The sequence below is a fragment of the Gallus gallus genome, chromosome Z (assembly GCF_016699485.2).
Source record: "Gallus gallus isolate bGalGal1 chromosome Z, bGalGal1.mat.broiler.GRCg7b, whole genome shotgun sequence".
Taxonomy (NCBI): domain Eukaryota; kingdom Metazoa; phylum Chordata; class Aves; order Galliformes; family Phasianidae; genus Gallus; species Gallus gallus.
This window is the reverse complement of record NC_052572.1, coordinates 78,449,581-78,457,049: the sequence shown is the minus strand read 5'-3', so window position 1 is coordinate 78,457,049 and position 7,469 is coordinate 78,449,581.

Sequence of the window (7,469 nt, the reverse complement as noted above, 5' to 3'; positions counted from 1 at the left end):
GGCTTTGAGACATTTCTTCCAGTTGCACGTTGTGTTATTTCTGTTGTGTTGATCTCTTGAGCTCCAGCCCTAAGTGAGGATCCTAGCAGTTGCGCAGAAGGAACGGTTTAGTCTGGAAGTGCAATGCGAAAGGCTGGAGTCAACCGGAGCTGGGAAGTGATCGTCGCCCTGTACTCAGCACTGGTGAGTCCTCTCCTTGAGTAGTGTGTTCAGTTCTGGGCCCCTCACTACAAGGGGGACCCTGAAACCTGCAGTGTGTCCAGAGAAGAGCAATGAAGCTGTGAGGGGTGTAGAGCTCAAGTCTGGTGAGGAGCGGCTGAGGGAAGTGGGATTCCTTAGTGTGGAGAAGAGGAGGCTGAGGGAAGACCTTCTCACTCTGTCCAATTACGTGACGAGAGGTTATGTGGAGGTGGGGATGGTCCTCTTCTCCCACGGAACCGGTGCTAGGACTAGAGGGAATGGCCTCAGGTTGCATGAGGGGAGATTGGGGTTGGATGTGAAGAAAACCTTGTCCCAGTGAGTGGTCAGATGCTGGAACGGGCTGCCCAGGGAGGTGATAGAGTTCCTGTCCCTGAGGGTGTTCAAGAGACATTAGATGTTGCACTGAGGGACGTGGCTTAGTGGGAAGGAAATATTGGTGGTAGGTGGGTGGTTGGACTGGATGATCTCAGAGGTCTTTTCGTACCTTGCTGATGCTGTAACTGTAGGAAAGGCATCTGGTGGGTGAGTGCTTTGCTGGGTGAGCATCACCCTGCTGGAAAGTAGGCAGCTGTGGTCTTTGCAGACAGCCAGATCCACGGGGATTGGAAGCCTTTGGAGCCGGAACCTTGTCTTTCCCGTCTCATGCCCAACAACTCATGCTGTTTGAAAGCAGCACCTTAGAGGCAACCTTGATTTCTCCAGCCTTCTCCGAGCTTTCCTAGAATCCTAGAATCGCTAAGGTTGGAAAAGACATACAGGATCATCCAGTCCAACCGTTCGCCCTTCACCAATGGTTCCCGTTAAACCATGTCCCTCAACACAACATCCAAACGCTCGTTGAACACCACCAGGTTTGATGACTCCACCACCTCTCTGGAATGACAGCCCATTCCAGTGCCGGGCCACCCTTTCAGACAAGTAGTATTTCCTAACGTCCAGCCTGAATCTTCCCTGGTGCAGCTTGAGGCCATTCCCTCTAGTGCTATCACTAGTCACCCGAGAGAAGAGGCTGGCCCCCAGCTCACTACAGCCTCCCTTCAGGTAGTTATGGAGAGCAATAAGGTCTCTCCTGAGCCTCCTCTTCTCCAGACTGAGCAATCCCAGCTCCTTCAGCCACTCCTCATAAGGCCTGTGCTCCAGAGCCCTCATGCTCTTCATCATGCCCAGCTTGCTGGCTGTGGCTTTGTGATGCTTTTGAGTGAGGGATGCCTCGGCTGGTCCCCGCCAGCTCTCTCCTCTCTCCCGCCGTGTCCATTCCTGGCTCCCAGCTACGAGCTGGCCCTGCAGAGCATCTGCAGCCCTGTCAGCATCAGCATCCAGCAGCGGCAGGAGGAGCTCCCCCTGACCAACGCCAGGCAGTAGTGCTCGGTCTGCAGGTTAGCTGCCATTTACCTCTGGGTGTCTCTTGCAGAAGACTCATACAGCAGAGTGTTTTCCTCATCTGCAGCACGCAAATGCTACAAAAGCAGAAACAACCCAGGAAGCTGTGGGTTTGCGAGTCTGCATGGACATGCACTGTCTGTTCTGATGGTGCTCTGCCATCCTTTTTGTCCTTCTCCTTGTTTGTCCATATGTTGCTGAGGATTGGAAAGCTGCATGTCCCATAATTCCCCAGAACCCAACTTAGGTGACTGGTTGCCTGAACAGGTAAGGACCGTGTAAATATACAAATCTTTCTCATTGCACAGTGCGGCAGTGCTGCCAGACTTTGTTATGGCTCTTTAGGGCACCTTGCAGGCTGTGTGACATTTTCCTCTCATCTTTCCCTTTCTTTCCCCGAGGTTTTGCCTTGCTTTGCCCTTTTATTCCTTCTGCCTTCCTCTGTGTTGCTCAGGTGTTGCAGTTCCTTTGTGAATATCAAATCCTGAAGCACTGCTGCTCAGCAAGAGAGCCGTCCTGTCAGGTTGCATTGCTTCACTTGTGAAGGCCCAGGGCCTTTTTCTGGGGCCCTCGAGCATAGAAGCGAATGGCAGCGGGAGGCCTGAGTGGCTGGGATGTAGCCTAAATTTTAATCTTGACTGCGATGGTGACCTAAAGGCCTGCAAGTGATGAACGATCCTGGGATGGAACAAAGTATCCTGACAGTTTTGAGACAGCTTGTAGTTGTGGCTGTAGCCACAAGTGTTTTGTTTCGTAGAGGGAGCTCATCTGGGTTGTAGGTCTTGTTCTTGCGAAGACTTGTTCTGCAGCAGGTGTTCCACTTGGGCTCCGTAGCACGTGCTGGCCATGCGGGTACAGCATGCAATGGAACAAACCCTGCAGGCCCTGGGGAGAGGCAAAGCAGGAGAGTGGCTGCCTCACGGTGGGGATGAAAGGCAAAGTGCCCTTTGAAGCAGGGGATGCCCTGCTGGCTCTGCCGATCGCATCCACTGCTGGCACGTTCCTTCTTCCTCCTTTCTGGCAGTTTGCTGTCGAGCAGATTGAGGTGGAAGTCAAAGACTCAAATCCAATGTTGCGAAGCCACTGCGGATTCCAAATCCCTACACGGGAGACCTGGCCGTGTGCAGGAGTTACTGCAGGATGAGGAGCTGCTCTTGGTCTTCAAGCAGGTAGGAGTTTGTTATCCACACATAATACTGTATGTATTTGTTGTTGTTGTTGTTTTAAAATCAGTGCCAGTATGCAGTCTGATCCGATGTGTTTGAAAAGTGTGGTGTAAGGATTGTCAGCTGAGAACAGCAGCAGAACATGGGGCTGTTGCAGGGGGAAGGCGTGGGGAAGGAAGCGGGGAAAGGAAAGGGAAAGCCTGGAAAAGGGAATGGGGAAGGCACGGGGTGAAGGAAGGGGGCAAGACACAGGGGAATGAAGGGGATAGGACAGCATACCTGTAGGGCAGCCTAAAAAGCAGTAACAAGCTCTGGGAGGACCGTAGAGTGCCAGATTCTGTACTGGGTGTTTATTTGTGTGTGTACGTTGTCCATTGTTTGTGCCTGGCTGCACTGCTCCAGCCCAGAGCCCGCTGCCTGCAGCTGCATCTTTGCTTCCTTCCCTCCTGCCCGGAGCCCCACGGGTGCTCCCACAACTCCCTTCCCACCCCCAAAATGCCAGAGAAGACACCTGGCAGTGGGATGGAGGAATCCCAGCAGCCCGTTTTCCTTCTGCCTGCAGCTCTCTCCTCCTCTGCCACACAGGGCTCCAGACTGTCCAATGGGAAAGACGTGGGGGAAAGGGAGTGCTGGCAGGAGCGACTGCTGCGGCTGACTGGGGAGGGTCTGCATCCCACGTGCCCTCCTGTGCTCTCTCTCCAGCTGCAGGAGGGCCAGAGAAGGGCAGATGAAAGCTGCAGCTGAGCCTGATGGACCTGCACAGCTCTCGGGCTGTCTTCCAGAGGTAGCTGTGATTTACATTAGGTAGCTGTGAAATACATGAAAGCACGAAGAAGACAGAGGCTGAGTGAACACCAATATGGCGCTCTGCTTTCTGCCAACGTGCTTTAATTTTGTTGTCGTTAAATGTACTGGGCAGTTACATTTTGGCATGTGAATATTTCAGAACAGTGCAACAGATGCTGGCAAAAAGTAATTTTTTTATCTTTTGGTTTTTATTATTATTATTATTTTCTTTTTGTAAAGCTCTTATCCCGGCTTTCCTGAGTTTGGAGGAGTTTCCCTCTGTTTTCTTCCTCTTCATCCCCACACCCCCCACTTCTAATTTCGTGTTCCTCCCCCGTCATCCCGACAGAGCACTGACCGCCAGCGATTGCGCCGCGGGCCGCATCGATCCCGTCGAGGTTCTTTCCGCGGTCTCTGCCGCCACCTCGTGGCCAATGCGCGGAACTGCCGCTGTCCGCTGCTCAGTCCTGCAGGCGGCACAACGCGTGCGCGTAGGAATGCGGAAGTGGCTTCGTAACCGCTCTGTGCAGCTCATCCGCCGCTCTCTATTGTGATTAGTCCTCCAGGTCACAGCGAGCATGCGCCCGACAACTCCAAATCGGCAACTGTTGCTCCTAAGCGCTACGCGTGCGGGCGGGCTGCCGGTTGTCGGACCGCCGGCTCAGCGATCTCCTCCTTCTAAACCAGGCTGCCCCTGATCTGTTTCCACGGCGGCACCGAACGTACGCGGCCGCCATTCCGCAGATCGGCCACGCGGGGGCGCCAGAGACCGCGGAAACGACGACTCCGAGCGGATCGACGTTGACCCGCACCGCCTCGTCCCGTGAGGCGGCCCGAACCGCCGCGGAGCGGCCGCTGCCCTCGGGGGAGCCGTGCGGGGAAGCGGGGCGGCGCTGAGCTTCGGGAGCGAGGAGGAGGAGCGGGAAGGTGAGCGACTCAGGGCAGGTGGGGCTGTCAGTCCTTTTGTCGTGGCTCTTCAGCCTGTTCAGACAAGGCAGTGGGCAGCTGAGATGTCCTGGGTGGAGATGGGAACTTGCAAGGGAGCGTGTGAGAAGGACAGGTGGGGTCAGGCATCTGCAGCTACCGAGATAGCCATCCCCATCACCTCTCAGTGCTCACGCAGCCAGAAGCAGCTGTACTGATAAGTTCAGACAAGTACCATCGTGCAGCTGAAACACAAACGTCTGCCGTTCACTTGTGTGAACCTCTGTGTATGTATACTCTTTTGTACAGACTGCTGCTGGCCTGCTTGTGTTCAAAGAATTTCCACTGAAGTGGACTAAATATTTCTGTGGAATTCTATGCTTTTTTTTTTTTTTTTTTTTTTGGCCTTGATCACCTGAAAGAAATGGATGAAATGATGCGGGGAGTTCAAGTACAATCAAATGTGAAAGACTATCGAGAGTGGGAGACCTATTTGGAAAGTAGCAAGAAGGGGAGGGAGAACACGTCTGGTAGTAATAGCTTGGTGATGTTAAGTTGGTATAAATTAAGTGGGACGCACTGATGTGTGCTGTATTCCTACCCACACAGACTTGGGTAGAATCTATGCAGTGTAACGTCGCTACACTTGCCATATTATGCTCTTTAGGAGCGTGCTGTGTAGTGGAATATGGGTAAAATGTCAGTGGCGGTACCTTCAGAACTACCACTACGTCAGTGACATTTGATGTTTTCCAAAGCATGAATCTTGTCCACACACAGTGCTTCTGTAAATGTTGGTATGGGTAAGTCTTGCAGTTCTTCTTTGCTCCGATGCAGGTGCTGCTATTAGCAAGGATTTTGTGCTTTGTTTTAAGCGGAAAATGTTCAGGAATGCGTTAACTGTTGACTTGTCGTGGTTTTAATTGTCTGAGTGTGTTCTTTTTTAGGATGGCATCATTGCAAGATGTGCCCCGTGCCCACCAGAGGGAGTATGAGAAACACGTGGAGAACATTGACAGTTCAAAGATAACTGCCCAGGAATGAGAGAAGCCTTCAGATGCTGCTATGAATTACAAATTCTACAGGGGCATGAAAAGATACATAGAGAACTTACATAGAGAACAACTGTTTTGTTGCTGGTTGTATTTGATGGAAATGCTGTGTTTTCTTATGCTGCAGTATGTCAGTAGGGGCAGCTGGTTTTGTGTCTTGTGTGCACTGAAGCCAGCTGACGCTGATACAGATGAACAGCCCAAGCAGAAAATGCTTCTGGCTTCTACTTCTCTGTTGAACTGAAGAATCAGTAGGGGTAATTTGGGACATACATACAAGGGGACACAAATAACAGGAGACGGTAGGGAGCTGACTGTTGAAATCTAAATGCAATAATGTGTAAAGTTTGGAAGCTGGAACTTAACATGCAGGCTCAGTTTGCCTTTTCCATTGTTGGGAACAGAGTGTGGTAGGCACTGTCCGTTTCCATCCAGGACTGGGAAGCGGTGAGCTGGTATTCCATCACTTGTTACAAGGTGTAAAGCAAACGAAGGTGATGTGGAGCCTTTGTTTGGGATGCAGGCACTGTAGAACAGGAGGACAAAGAAGGATTGACTGATAACTGGCAACAGCTTGAGAAGAGTGAGCTCGGGGATGTAGCCCTTTCTGGTTCTAACTGGTGTGCAGGTGGGGTGGGTGCAAAGCATGCAGACTCTGAGTGTGTGTGCACTCTGGGAAGCACAGCTGGAAGCGTCACCAGGAAGGGGAGAGAGGAAGGGTGGATCTGGGGTCCCTCCCTGTGCTCACTCAGTGCTCACCTCCCGGTTCGGGCTGTGACCTGGCAATCCCCCTGCACGAGGGAGCAGCCACAGCCGTCCTACAGTTCACTGATAATATTGACTGTGCTTTACACTGGACACTGTGAATTTTTCATCAGGAGGTTTTATTTACTTTGGTTAGTTTCCAAATGAAGAGCAGAAGCAGAATCAGTGTTCTGCATTCACCTCTTTGTCTTGTTCCTGTCTTCTGGTAGCTGGGAATGGCAAACCAAGTAATGATGGACTGGAGAGTGATGAAAAGATGAAGCTTCTGAAAACGTGTGAGCATCAAAGATATGTGTAATTACATCTAACTGTAGTATGTGTGTATCTGCTTCCTGTTACTTACACACGGATGAAGGTAAATCCTTGCAGTTACTAAGTAAGATGATACACACACGTGCAAAAATGCCTTTCCTTTCCAAAGCTCAAGGTACATGGAAACCATCTGTTTGTTAATGGGGGGTTTTCTTCGTGCTGATTGGAATCTGAATGTTAATAGGTACTACTAATTTAACGTAAGTTGAAGTGAGGCTGTTCACGAAACTGAAAGTAGATTTTTCCCTGCTGTTGGAATAAATGATATTGTGATTATATATAGGAATACATTGTTGTGATTATTGCACAGATGACAAAAATAGGCAGGTGGTATTGTTGCTGGTGGGGTGGCAGTGGGTGCATCGGAACATCTAACCTACCCTCTGTTATCAGCGTAGGCCAGGCGCTACATTTTGAACGTCGGGGTCTGCTGCTGACCTTAAGTTACTGGGAGCTCTGAAACCTTCCTCACCGTGTTTCCTTAGGCTATTGCTCTCACCGGGTGTTCTTAGTATATCACTGAGCTTTCTTTTACGTATGTACATGGTGAATAACTCACCTGAGTTCATTACAGAATGCAGGACTTGCAGGCGGCAGCTGAGAGAGCGTTCACAAACAGCTGGTCACCACGAAGGCATGTCGAGTGATGAAGAACTGGCTCTGACAGAGGTGACTGAATTCCAGAAGAGCAAAGGTTGGTCAGGATATGAGAGCAAAATTCCTCCCGTACTGAGAAGGATTTTCAAGGGAGAGTGAAGAAATACTCCTTTTGAATGGTATATCGTTTATGTTCTACAGCATAGAATTAATGCATTTAAACAATTCTGACCAATGCCTTAGGAAGAATAGATAGGACTGTAGGCTTCTTTAGTTTAATCAGTTT